Here is a 14666-nt window from a genome sequence, read left to right on the forward strand (position 1 = left end):
GACACTGAGATGATCTGATCTGTTAAACTAAGGTACGTGGTATGTATGATGTCTAGATTTCTGGTGGAAATAATGGGCTGCAGAGTGTCTCCAAGATCATTAGGACACTTGTCATCAGACCAATAATTCTATAGACATATTAAACAAGATCACATCAGGCTTATCTTAAGCTGAAGGTAGTTCATTTTCTTCCATTTGAGAACCTGTGTCAAACAGGAATTAAAACTGGTTTGGATGTCTATGTCATTGTTAGAGATGGAAATTAGCATCTGACTGTCATTCGCATAAATCCTGCAAGAGGACTCCTTAAGAGCACCCCATTCCATAATGTGGTTGTGGCAGATAAGAAAGGAGGCACCAAGACCATTTGGGATTGTGGGAAACTGGGTTATTAGTTGAAGGGGGTGTGATCCCTAGTCAAGCAGCAATCACAATTCATTTCAGGGTAAGGCACAAGCAAACTCCAAGTTAACCTGTGCTCACCCTCTGGTAGCTTGGCACAGAGCAATCAGGCTTAACTTGAAGCCAAAGTGTAAAGCATTTGAGCAACACTTCAAACAACAAAACAGTAAAAAACAACACACAAAAAGGATCCCTCACTAGGACAGATTTTTTTTTATTTAATTTAATAAATAAAACAACACCAAAACTACAAAAATCCAATAAGGAGAGCTTGAGTAATTTATTTTTAAAACTTAATTGTAAAATAGTGATTAGAATCCAAAAGCACCAACCAGGAATATCTGGTTGACCTGGCCTTAGAAAAAGTAAAATGTTCAGGCCATCCATGATGGAGCGTGTGCCTGCTACAGGGCCCCACTTGGGCCCACTGAACCAAAGCACCTTAAATCCAGTTTGCTGAGCGATGCGTTGGTTCTGAACCACACAGTAGAGGGAAGGTGCAGATGTTCTCCACGCAACAGGAGCAGTGCAGTGGTTCCAAGATGCATTGAGACTGTTGTGCGTTTGGCAGTCGAGGTGATGCATACCTTCCGATGAACACAGGAGTGGCAATGCATAGTTTCAGTGTCATCATTGAGGCTGCCATTGATGGAGATGCAATGATCATATACCAAGAAATACACTGCAGTGTCATTTCCGAAAGCGATGAGCTGGTTTTGAGATGTGAGGTGCAGCAGCAGTGTGATTCTGGTTCTGCCAAATCTGACCCACACAGTAGAGGTGATGCGGCATTTTTCTAAGGGCACCAGCTGTGATGACTCGATTTGGTATCTGCAGCAGAGGATGTGTCGGTTACAATGGAGCAAGCACCTTAGGCCCACTTCCAAGGTTCCAAGACTGGGGTGGCACCACTTGACAGGACAGACTCATAGATGGTAGAGTCCAGGTGCAGGAACAGGGTGATTTGAAGTGTGTAATATCCATGAGACTTCAAATCAGAAGCTGAGCCAGCTAGTCCTTGGAGTCACTCTGGGCTGGAGAGATTCAGGTCCAGTCCTTCTCACTCCCAGGAAAGAGGGAGGCAGACACAGGTCCGCACAGCAAATCAGACATCCAGCAAACAGCAGTAGAGCAGAGTGGCATGCCTTCAGCAGCACAGTAGTCTTTTTCCCTGGCACAGTGTCCACAGGTCCAAAATTGTACTGAAGTGGTGGTGTCCAAGGTCAAGTCTTCATATCCACTGGTGCCTTTGATGTGGGGAAACTTCAAAGATAGGCCTTTAAGTGCACAGATGTCCTGCCCTTTCTGTCTTGACTCCAGACTCACTACAGGGGGTTATGCAGCCCTTTGTGTGTGAACAGGACCCAGCCTCTTCAGGTGTAAGTGAGGTTGTGTGCAGTTCCTCCCACCCTGCCCAGTATGGCCCATCAGGACACAGATGGCTCAACAAGACACACCTAAGTTCCCTCTGTGTGTGGCTGTCTAGAGGAAATGCACAAAGCCCAGCTGTCCCCACCCCAGGCATGATCAGAGACAGGCAGCAGGCACCAAATGGCTAAGGCAAGAAAACGCCAATGTTCTATTAGTGACATTTTCAGAAATGCAATTTAAAATTCGACTGCACCATCAGTTAGGATATTAAATTGTGATTCCAGAGACATTAAACTTGAAATGTCTATCTTTTGCAGTTTGTGAATTACACAATAGGGTGTAATAGGATAATCCCAATGTTAACCTATTGTAGAGATAAGACTTGTAGGGGTGGAAAATGCAGTTTCAACGTTTTTCACTATTAACTTACTCAAAGTTGAGGTACAGTCGACATTTTATTAGAAACCTAATAGCTCATAAATTGTCAAACAAAAGTGCATTGATCATGTTCTTTTCTAAAATATGTCTACCAACAAGCAATCTACTTGTCTATCTCTTTTCCATTAATCAAAGGTTGAGTACTCCTTTTAAGTAACGTTTTTGCATCTGTTTTCTATTAGAATCAAATAAAAGATTTCCGCAAAGGCAGATGGCTTCACTTCTTTTTCCCTTGTTCTCTAAGGTCAACATTTAGGAAAGGATTTTTGCCCAAAGTTATCGTTTATTGTTTAGCAAAATGTCACTTGTCTCTGTTTTAAAAACAAAGCATTCAATTTTGCCGGTCGCTTAGGTATCTTTAGAAAGTTAAATCCACTTTGAAGGAACATGCCCTTAAGGAACAACTCCATATTAACGTAGAAACATCCTCTCCTTGCTGCTGCTTAGGTAATGAGCTGTCATTCGCTGTTCTAAGGGTTAAAGTATGTAGTCACTGGTGCATAAATATGACGCTGTATTCTTAAAACAAGATAAGGACCCTGGGCTAAAGTTGCAGGGGAATTGCTTCGGTCAGAGAAAAGAGGAAAGGGAGCACACAAAGCGAGGTAAGTTTGATGGGAAAGAGCTGAATTTTTGCAGCGACGCTTTGTAGCTACTATCAAGGTGTGAGCATGTAAGAAGGACGCTGGGGGCAGTTTTCCCTTGATGAGCGTCAAGGTTTCAGAGGCAGACATAAAAACAACCGGCCAGCAGCTAAGGTTTTCCACATTAAGGTGAGCTCCGAGCAGGCGGAAGATAACCTCTAAAACCAGTGTATGTATTCCTGGGAAACAAGGTATATTGTTTTTCCTTTGAGCTTTTGTTATTTTGACTGCTGATGATATTAGGAAAGTGTTTTTGGTGTGCCTGGTCTGTCAAAGACTCCCCATTACCTGTCGTGTACTCCTGTTTATGGATCCAGATGTGCCCCAGACGCAGATGTTTTCAGATGTGGGAAATTGGCATGTTTAATGGACAACAACTGAGTAAAAGAAAACTAGGCAGTACAGAAGTGAGCACATGCCGGATTATTACACGCAGCTTTCCTCCATAAACAGAAATATTGGCAGAAAGCCAGGCTTACTTTCAGGGGTGTGAGTGTAAATCGCGAATACCTGGTTGAGGTTTTCTGTGATTGGGGCAATAAATGCAGCAATTAATGAAAGGGCGGGAGGATCTGTTTTGGTGTTTACGACTAGGAGCCAGGAAATACTGATTCCAATCCCAGCATCTGGCATTCACACTTGGCTGCTTTCGCCGTTTACCTTGTAATTGGGCACTGGCGTTTGGGGACAACCCTGAAAGCAGCCCCCGTGTGTCCACAGCCAGGTCAAGGATACTGGAGCACCACGATGCATATCCACACACAAACCTGCTGCCATGGTGCCAGCCAGTGCTATGAATTACGCACTGCCAATACACTGTTGTTTTAAGTCATTATGCTTTTAAAGCATATTGATCATTTTGATAATAAAATACATTTTTGATGCCCTGACTATTTGTAGACAGGGAGATTCACGTTTCACTTCAAAAGTGAAAAGTAAAACGTTGTTTTAGTCCTCTGATTCTTGTAAATTTATGCTATATTTGGCAATTTTTTTTAAGAGACTTTTTGCAAGGGAGCAGCATGGGTTGTGTCATTTTCGTTGTGTTTATATTGATAATTCGACACTCAACAGCTTACGGAGGACATTGAATGTATTAATTTAATTCACGTTTACATCTAAAGCACTTTTATAGGTTTGGTGTATCCATTCATATATTGACTCACAATACTTCCTGACTATTTCATGCATCATTTCCGATCTGTCCAATATTTGTAGACACGGACAGTAAATAATGTTGATGTTAACAATATAATTATATTGCACTGTGATCCGAATAAATTTGCTATTATCAAATCTCATATTTATTATGGCGAATGTTCAAGTGATATATCTTTTGATGTAAGAGAACACCCCTTGCAATACAGAGGTAGAATTGTATGACTACTGGACTGTGAGAAGTTAGGGCATTTAAAGTTGATACATTTTTAATATAATTGATTGTTCTGGCAAAATATACATTGTTGGGACGTTGAAGTGCCTGAATCATATCTTGTATACTCACTACTCATTGAGAATTGGCTGGTCCTTTTTCTACATTTAGAATAAGCAACTGCCATTTCACAGGGAGTAGTTGCTGTTGCTACAAAGTCTGTAGGTATACAACTTGCCCTTCTAACTCCATAGTCTATATCAGTGGTTCTTGGACCCTGGGGTTCAAGGAGGCCTTCCAAGGAGCTCAGCATATTTGGTTGTGATTGAAATTAACTATTTATATTTGAGCATTTATTTGGTGTATACTTGTATCTGTATTTTTGTGTATTGTTTTGAGGTTCAAATCATATTTTTTTTTTAGTTCAGGGGGCCTCCAATAATGACTCAGAAGTGGTCCCCAGATTCCAATAATGATTCAGTGGGGATCCACAGAAGTCAAAAGTTATGAACCACTGGTTGAGATTAAAAGCACATATGAGGGAAATATACAGGCAGACAGACAGAAGGGCAGATGGATGGATTGATTTATATTTGCATGGACAGTCAGAAAGGAATGTGACTAGTTACAGACACTCAACAGATGATGGACAGACGGGCACACCAAGAAGAGATTGCTACATACAGCCAGAGGAGATGTAACTTAGAATCAGTTTAAATATTATGGTACACATTATTTAAGAAGCAGTCTTTATTAATGGTACTAGATAGCTTAGCAATAGTATGCCTCTGATCCTCATTTGACCTGGAGTTTTTCAACATTACATGTGACTGCTGCACTATATTAGTAGATAAGCTATTGGCACAAAATTGCACGTGTCTTCAATCACTGTTCAAAATGAATTCAACTTGTGATTACCTAGCATAGATTGATATGTTTGCTAAACGTCCTCATACATTTTTACTCATAGAGTCATTAAGGCTATAGATGATTTCATTATAAAGCCAGGTGTGTAGCTAGCTCATAATCGAGCTTCTGTTTTGAATATACATAATAGGAACACATACCACGTTTCAAAGAAGGCCTGCCAGGGCTATACCAGCATGGGGTGCACACACTGCTTGGCCTTTGGCAATGTTGTTGCACACAGTGACCCTACCCAAAGTATCCACCATATCCCAAAGAGCGTGCTTTTCACACAGTTCCCATTCTAGAGCTTGAACTATGGACATATTCTATTGGAACAATAATGAGTGCAGCCTTCCTCTTTACACGGAAGCATTGTCCAGAGTACTCAATGAAGATGATTTGGGCCCATGGTAAATAGCCATTCCCTGCAGATATTGATCACACTGCACCACCTTTGACTATGCTTTGTGCTCAATACTCCTGTCTTTATACTTTTATAAAACTCCATACGTATATGGCTTAGGCTCAAATCAGCATCTGTAGGTGTCAAGAAGTTTCATAGGCCACCATATGTGTAATAGGCTGGCCTCAAATTACTTAATTAGCCTCCACATCAAGGTCTCTGCACTGAGGCTCACAACGTGAAGACTTATAGCAAAAAGTATTTTAAATATTTGATGGGTATTTTCAGAGCTTTTGGGTTGCGTGGAGGGACCACTGAGGACAGGGAGGGCATGAATATTAAAACGGCTGCTTGATCAAGAGTGGTGTGGGTATATGTGTGTGTGTGTGGGTGTATGGGTGTGTGTCCGTCTGTGGCAAAGCCTCAAGTAGGGCATGCTTTCAAATGACCAAACACAGTGTTATATGATTGCAATGAATCTTATAATCTATGCAAAGTAGTGCTCTAATTGGCATGTGTTATTTCATCTGAAAATATAAATATTCACTGAAGACACAGTCAAAGGTTATCTATGATTCAGTGAGTGCAAACCTGAAACTTGATGACTATGGTATGAAATGCACAAATCAAACCATACCTCATGCCACTTGCCATATTTGCTCCAAGTATAGCGAAAACTCTGAACTGATTTATGATGAGCTTGTCAGAAAGTAGAACTCTACTCAGATAGCATTCGTTTCATGGTCTGGTGTAAGTCTGTTCAGTAGTCTTTGAGATTCTTGTGTTATAAAAGGTACAGTATAGTGCTGAAAAGGCCAAACCCAGCTGGGCAGGATTTTGGTGACATTTAAAAATCGCTTGGCTTTCTGGCTCATGTTTTATGATATAACCAGAACCTCCTAAAGTCAATGTCTGACTATATTACGTGGTTACAGTAGTGTGATATAGATTTTTTAAAGCTTGTAGGTGTCATTTTTATGTCATAACACATGCCAGGTATTACATGGTACGCAGTTCAGCACTGAGAGTAGATACAGTCATGTGTCCTGGCCTCCATTTTGGCTTCATGATAGAGATGCTGATCACCAAAGACTTACATTTCACTACAAGGTAATGGATACTGATCTGATAAAGATAAGGGCAGCATAAAAGGACATCCGGGCTCTTTTTGGATCCATTTTAATTTTTACAGCAGTCACCCTAAATCATGATGACGTATATATTTCAGATTTATATCTGTTTTGACATTGAATTGGAATTCAGGTGCCTGGGGAAATGGCATCATACCACATAATACACTACATAAAACAAAGACAGATTAATAGATAGCCATAAACAATAAGCACACGCCCTGTCATAACATTAATAGTTGACTATACATTATAATTAACAATTATACTACATTCCTCTTCTGTATTTATGTACACATTAACAATTTAGTCTTTCCATAACTATCTTCTCTTGAGTTGCTCATGGCACTAACATATGCACATTCTTTCATCATTTAGTGCCTCCCTGACTCCACATGCTGTAGCATAATTGTAGTTGTTAGAGAGGAATGGTTTCTCCTGCTCGTGGGGTGTCATTTGAAGTGTGGTGGATTTCAGCAATGAGGAGCTATAGTAACAGATTATAAGTAGATGTATGGAAGGACCTTGAAGCGAGATGTCAAGAGGCTTTAGGAAAGCTTGTTAGATTGTGTCATCTACATTGTCTCAAAATTCCCCACATGCATTGCCAGTACAGTGGGGCATGCTTTGTATACTGTTAGCCTCACTGATGGCTGGGCCAGCAGCTACATTCAAACGTACAGAAGGAAACTCTTGAGAGCAACATTCACACAATTAGAGATAGCATACACTTAAATAAGAGTAAGAAGATGCTGGAAAAAAGGGCTGCTACAAACAGATATTAATTGTCAGGCGAAAATAAATACACAGTGTGCCCGGAAATGCACTGACAATAGTGCTAAATTAGATTCCATTTGGGACTGAAAACACCTCTGCAATAGGTTGGAGAGTCACATATTTTGACTGGGAAATATCCGAGGCTTATTAATGCCACCTGACCTCTGATGTTTGTGAAGTTGAATTTCTCGCTGTCTTGTAGTGATTCTGGCTGCCCACATTTCCAAATAGGATCCAACACACACGTACACACACACACACAAACACACACCCACACCAACACACATACTGGCACACTCAGACACATGGAAAAACAATAGTGTGACTAGATCACAGTTACACTGAGTTTTGGGAGCCCACGAAACATGGAAACAAGAGGAACAGATCTCAAGTAAAAGATAAACATCATGTTAACTAAGACACTGTTATGTAGGCACAGGAAAAAGGTGTTCCAAGACTGACAAGGAATACAGTGAAGTGGAGAAGAAATCGTCATAGAAGTGTATGCTAAGCTCAAGCAGTACCAATAATTTAAAAGTAAAGAACATAAATTAATAAACTTTGCAAACCAGTTTAGAAAATTAGAGAAAAAAACAAAAATAGCAAGAGCCCAAATCATCATTATAGTTTAAGGGGAATTGGAGATATGCTTTTTAAGGTTATATAACACCTGGAAAAAGTCAAGCACAGTTTACAGCAGACTGGTACCTACAGGCAATTTGAGATTGACCATGATGAAGAAGAGTTTGAATACACGAAGCACGTTCAGATTGACCGTGATGAAGCGGAGTCTGGATAAAGTCTACCATCCAATCTTAACTATTTTCTCAAAATCCCCTACCTTGCCTTGCAGCACTTTTTATTTGCCTTACTGCAAAATTACCCATGATCCTTTTTCTAAATCGCAGAACCAGCTGCAAGAAGACAAGCCTGTCTTCAGATTCCTGGCCACTCCCCTGCATTTATGGGTCCAAACCGGCTTTTCCTCCTATAATGACTGGTGCCTGCCTGATTAGGGGTTCCTGGGGATGAATAGGACTGGCATGTCCAAGTCAAAAGAGGGAGTGCTAAAGGTGCCCTTTTGTTCTGCCACCTGTTCTTATCCACTACTAGATCGTTATCCCCTGCTACGTTGTGAGCAGTTAACACCCACTGGAATTTCTCTGGGCCCGCAGGTAAACAAATGTACTTCCAGGCAGATTTATGCTCTCTCCCAACTAAGGATGTGTATTGCAGTTCACAGGGTGTGATAGGCGGCAGGTTTTCCCCCCTTACTGTGACTGATGGCTGGCTGTCTAGAAGGGTTCTGGGAATTGACAGACAATATATCCAAGTGCAAATAGTTAGTGCCAGAGCTGTCCTTTGTTGTGTCAGCTGCTCTTGTCCACTCCCAGACAGCTAATCCCTGCTAAATGGTCATCAGTTAATACCTATTGGTCTTTCCTGTGCTAAGAGGCATGCCATTTTTCCCTGAGCCAGGGCTGTTAGCGCTCCGATCCAAGGATGTGGAATCCAGCTCTGGAGGTGTGATGCCAGAAAAGGTTTTAAGCCTAGTTCTGGTTCAGGCAGCCTAAAGTACATTTTTTGCAATGTTACTTTTCTGCCTAAATTAGCAAAAACCAGTTTTTTACCATTAAGTTAGATTTTCAATACAAAGCAGTAAATAACATTGAAGTATATTTTTTGCCTCTTTCTAATCAAAGGGGGAAATAAAGATGTTATTTGAACCTAGCTCTATTAAAGAAATGTCCAGTCAGGCCTACGTGCTGAAATAGCTTTTGGGTCTTATTTCATTGAAATGGCACACTAACCCTGATATGTATAATGGCCTGTATATATTATCACCCTACCTTGTGGACTTCAAAGGCCCACTTTAGGAGTGAATCACAAATATGTAAAAATAAAATTTTCCTACATGGCCAAGTCATTTTAATCTACTTTGTGTCAATGTAGTGCATTTAATGTGCAGCCAAGTCAGTGCACAGTAGTTTTTGTGGCAGAAACATATTTTTGTCAAATATGTGAATCGTGGAAATATAAACTGAAGCTCACATATCACTTATAGCTTTCTATTTACAATGGACTTATGTGGAAGTTAAGTTGGCTAATTAGGGGATTTCAATGTACACCAATGTGTTTCAGAGGGTAGATTCACACTAGGGCAGCAAATCATATTATTGGAGAAAGGCAATGAACTTACAGAAAAAGATCCACACCAGTACATAACTATCCTTCACACTGACACCAGCATAACTTGGATAGCAATTGGAAAAGGGAGACATTTACATTGAGAGAGAAGATAAAAGGACCCATAGGACTAAAAAACCACTGTGATTTGGTGGACTTACACTGGGACTTGCGGACAATCACACAGCAGCAAATGTGCTCACATTGGGAATTTAAACTGAGTTTCAGTGGTTAAAGTAGACATGGGAATGTGGGCCTTGTTTATGGCCTTTAGACAAGAAAACACATTTTATTGCACAAGAGTACAGTGAGTAATAGGGCCTTTAGGGCAGGAAGACATGCCTATATTGCTGCTAGACCTGACAGCCTTAGGGCCGTCTTCCCCCAATCTTCTTTCCTCTTTGCCTCATACATCTGCTGTACCTTTTTGTTGTCCTTAGCACCCTGATCACTTTACCACTGCTGACCAGGGGTAAAGTGTATGTGCTTCTCCCCTAAAACATGGTAACACTAGTGTATATACAATTGGCATTTTTAATGTACCTGTAAGTCCCTTGTAAAGTGGCATACCACATATCCAGGTCCTGTAAATTAAATGCTACTAGTGGGCCTGCACCACTGATTGTGACACCCACACCAGTAGCCTTTCAAACCTGTCTCATGCATGTGTGTGCAGTTCACTGCCACTTTGACTTGGGATTTAAAACCTCTTGCCAATTCTTAAATCACCCTTGTATTACATATAAGTAACCCCAAAGGTAGGCCATAGGTAGCTCAAAGGGCAGGGTGCTATGTGATTAAAAGGCAGATCATGTACTTGTAAATTATACATGTCTTGGTAGTGAAAAACTACCAAAGTCATTTTACACTACTGTGAGACCCACTCCTCTCATAGCCCGGCATTTGGACTTCCGTAATACACCTTTATGCAGTATTTCCTGATCAGAGGTGTAACTTGGTCCTGTTTCATATCTTTGGCATGGTAATGATAAATCCTCTTCACTGGTAAAGTCGGATTTAACAATGCATTAATGTATAATAAACTTTTAGAAAGTGGGAATTTCTCTGCTCTTACTGCTCTGTGTGCCTAACAGTCTGTCTCCAATACATGTCTGGGGTAGGTGACAGCTACACTTTGTGCATTTCCCCTAGACAGTCACTACCACAGGAAGGGTAGGCATGTCTGAGGACTCAGCTGCATCCATCTGCATCTTGATGGGCCTTCCTGGGCAGAAAGAGTGGAGGAGAGCTGACACACATGAATAGGGAAGTGCCTGAACCCCCCACACAAAGGGCTGATTACCCCCACTGATATTCTGGAGCTAGGGCTGGGATGAAACTGTGCACTTCAAGGAGCTGCTTTGAAGTCAGCCCCACTTCAAAGGCACATTTTGGTATATGTACTGGAGCTCTGACCCTACCAAATCACTACACTACTGGACCTAGGAAAAACTGGAGTAAAGGCTGCTGTGCTAGAAGGATTGCCACCTTTCCTGGACTGACTGTTCCGAGGAACTGCCTAGCTATTTTGCTGATCCACCATGCTGCCTGCTGATCTCTGAACTGCTGAGGACTAGGACTGGATGCATCTCACTTGAACTCAGAATTACTCCACGAGCTTGCTGGCTTGCCCCACATCCTTCTGCAGTCTCAGGGACATTAAAGACTGCCTGCAACTCTCCTGTTGCTGCTGGACTCTGCTATCTGCTAGTCCTATCCTTGCCTGAGGTGCTCCCTCCAGTCCTGGGCCTCAGATGTGTGTTTTGTAGCTGATTTCTGCTAATAATCATTGCATCATTACCACTGCACTGGTAGAAACCAATGCATTGCCCCTTTGACGCCGCCACAGAGGTTGTTCGACGACAGCAGATCCACAGCCTGCACAACCCGTCGATAGTACTCTGCGTGGCTCGATGATGATGCACCGCATTTATTTGCAGGACCCGACGGCGAGGATAGACAATGACACATTGATCCGACTGCATGGAAAATATTCACTCATCGCTTTCGCATTTGCTCCTAAACGTTGATGCTTGCTCCAAACAATGCACATCTTCTTTAGACCCTGCACAGGTTCTGTAGTCAACCTACCCTCCATCACAATCGGCCTGAACTTAGGATTTGCACTGGTCACTCATGACCTCAAGTAACCTTTTGGCCTAATCACTTTTTTAAATGTAATCTTTAAAAATTAATATCTCTACTTCTACTGATCGAATGTTTGTTGTTTTGGTCTTGCTTTACTCAGCTAAATATTCTCTATTTTTCTAAACCTGTGTGAAGTATTTTTGTGGTGTTTTCATTGGGTTACTGTGTGTCTGTTGCATAAATGCTTTACACACAGCCTCTTAAGTTAAGCCTGCCTGCTCTGTGCCAAACTACCATACGGTGACCACAGGTTAATTTAAAGTGTGTATCAGACTTACCCTGACCAGAGTCATGGTTCTTGATTGTACCAGGCGCATACTGCAGCAAACAGAAACCCCAGTTCTAAATATTGGGAAATGGAAAGACACTGCAGAGTATATCAGACACTGGAACAAGGAGACATTGAAATGGAGACAGTGAATGCACTCCCATTGGGAATAGGTATGGAAGGTAATTGAGATAGGATGCTTCTTATATAAGATTCCTTCCCTGCCAAAAACCCACTGTTACATTCATTCCACTGCGTCTCATCTCTTTCTGCCTTTACTTCCTTCATTCACTGGGTATGGTAGACATACCACATCTTTTCCTACCTCAGTTTCTCCCAATGCCTCATGATCCTCAGAAAGGGAAACAGAGTTTGGCTGGTAGATGGTCACTTGACCCTTGATGAGTTACACGCTACCTAGCAGTAATCTTCATTCTGACACTTTCTCCTGTGTCCCATCTACATCTATCTTTCACTGCCATCCCTTATAAAACACTTCTATAGGACTCTCTACTCCTAGCCTTCCTCTTGATCTCTCAGCATTGTCACAAGAGAAAGCAGCATAGGATTTGCTGGCAGAGTCTCCAGTGTCCCCAGGTATTGTTCAAGACCTCACCTGGCAATGGTAAAATCAATGCCGATGTGATCCTGTCTAGTTATGTTGTCGCTTTGAACTAACAAAGGCCTCAAGAGCCTCTCCCAGTTCCCTGAGCTGCTGCCACTCCCTATTCCCAATGTTAGACCTGAGATCCTTGGCGTGGTTTCCCCTAACTGTTTGCTTTCTGACCTCCTGTTTTTCTAACTCACTTTTGCTTCTGGGTACTTTATCACAGATGACAAGTGCTAAAGTGCAGGTGCTTTTACTATATAAACAAGGTAACATTGATTTCTCCACAATTGGCATATTTAATTTACCCAGAAGCCCCTAGTAAAAGGTACTATATGAGCCCAGGGCCTGTAAATTAAATGCTAGTGGTGGGCGTGCAGCACTGATTGTAGCCTTTCAAACATGTCTCAGGCCTGCCACTGCAGAGACCGTGTGTGCAGTTTTAAACTGCCATTTCAAACCTTCCTTTTTATTACATGTAAGTCACCCCTAAGTTAGGACCAAGTTATCCACAGGAGAAGGGTGCAGTGTATCTAAAAAGTTGGACATGTACTTTTAAGCTTAAGATGTCCAGTTAGTGAAAATCTCTTATATTCATTTTTTACTATTGCAAGGCTTATCTCTCCCATTGGATAACATTGGGATTTCCTTAAAGGATATTTTAAGTGTAATTTCCAATTGGAAGAAGATAAAAAAATGGTGATTAGTGTCCCTGGACAAGCAATTTAAAAATCACATCTTATGGTGAAGTCAGATTTAACATTTTCCATCTTCTTACTTTAACAATTATGTGCCTCTGCCTGTCTCTGAATACACACCTGGGGAAGATGACAGCTAGGCTTTGTGCATTCACACTAGACAGTAAAGCTCATAGAGAGCTTGGGTGTGGCATTCGTATATTGGTGGCCTATCAACAGGCTGATGGGTCTTCCTGGGCTAGATAGGTGGGAGGAGCTGACACACCTGAATTGTGCTGTGCCTCTCCTCACAGAAAAGGCTGCATAACCCCCTGTACTGTTGGATGCCAGAGAGGGCAGGACAAGGGCCTTTGTGACTTCAAAGGGAGGCCTGGAATTTTCTCCCATCTTCCGGAACCAGGGCACCAAAGTATAAATACTGGACCCCAAGCCCCACCAAATCATATCTCTACTGGAACCAAGGACACTTTGCCAGGAAGAACTGCTGTGCTGCCAGGAGGGACTGCCACTATGCAACTGCATTGACGTGTTGGCCTACTGCTGCTGTGTGCTGTGCTGTAGGAAGGACTGCTACTTTGCTGATTGCTCTGCTGTGTTGGCCTGCTGCCTTGCCTGGGGTGCCCTCCTCCAGCCTTGGGCCTCAGAAGTAGGTTCTGCACCTAGAAACATCAAAAAGTGACGCATGGCCCTGAGTGCAGAAGACAAATTGACGCACCCTATGCACCGCAGCATTGCCGATGGCTCAATTATGAGCTGGTGTCAATGTTGTAGGCTGTTTGCCAATGGGCCAGCGGGAAACTCCTTCTGGGGCCCGGTGGAAGGTGGACACACCGGCGGCAACCTGACTGCAGGAGTTTGGTGGACAGCCTTTTCCATCCGCCAAACTCATAATGACCCCCTTAATCTTTAAACATTCATATCTCAACTTCAAGTGATTGGATTTTTGCAGTTTCATTTGTGTTTTAATCATATACATATTATCTATTTTCCTAACCGGGTGTTGTATCTTTTGGTGGTGTCTTTCACCGTGTTATTTAACTGTTGCACAAATACGTTACACATTGCCTTTTACATTAGGCCTTACTGCTCTGTGCCAAGCTACCAGGGTGTGAGCACAGGTTAATTTACAGAATGTAAGTGACTTACCCTGACTAGTAATGTGGTCCCTACTTGGGCAGGGTACATACCACTGCCAACTAGCTACCCAATTTCTAAAACCCATTCTATGACATTTAGTCCAGTGCAAGAAAGCATGAAAGCATATGTTGTCCTTGGCTCTTACCACAAGCACCCAATAAGACCTTAGACCCAT

The 14666-nt window shown here is 42.1% G+C and overlaps 1 protein-coding gene across 4 annotated transcripts in view; it reads left to right on the forward strand.

The window, feature by feature from the left end:
* Window positions 1-2668: 2668 nt before the first annotated feature.
* Window positions 2669-14666, forward strand: part of KERA (keratocan) — a 195688-nt gene continuing 183690 nt past the window's right edge. The window contains exon 1 of one of the 4 annotated variants that reach the window (XM_069228801.1): window positions 2669-2816. The gene's annotated coding sequence lies outside the window, so the exon portion shown is untranslated. The other 3 variants (XM_069228800.1, XM_069228804.1, XM_069228802.1) reach the window with 3 other exon arrangements.

The sequence above is a fragment of the Pleurodeles waltl genome, chromosome 4_1 (genome assembly GCF_031143425.1).
Source record: "Pleurodeles waltl isolate 20211129_DDA chromosome 4_1, aPleWal1.hap1.20221129, whole genome shotgun sequence".
Classification (NCBI taxonomy): domain Eukaryota; kingdom Metazoa; phylum Chordata; class Amphibia; order Caudata; family Salamandridae; genus Pleurodeles; species Pleurodeles waltl.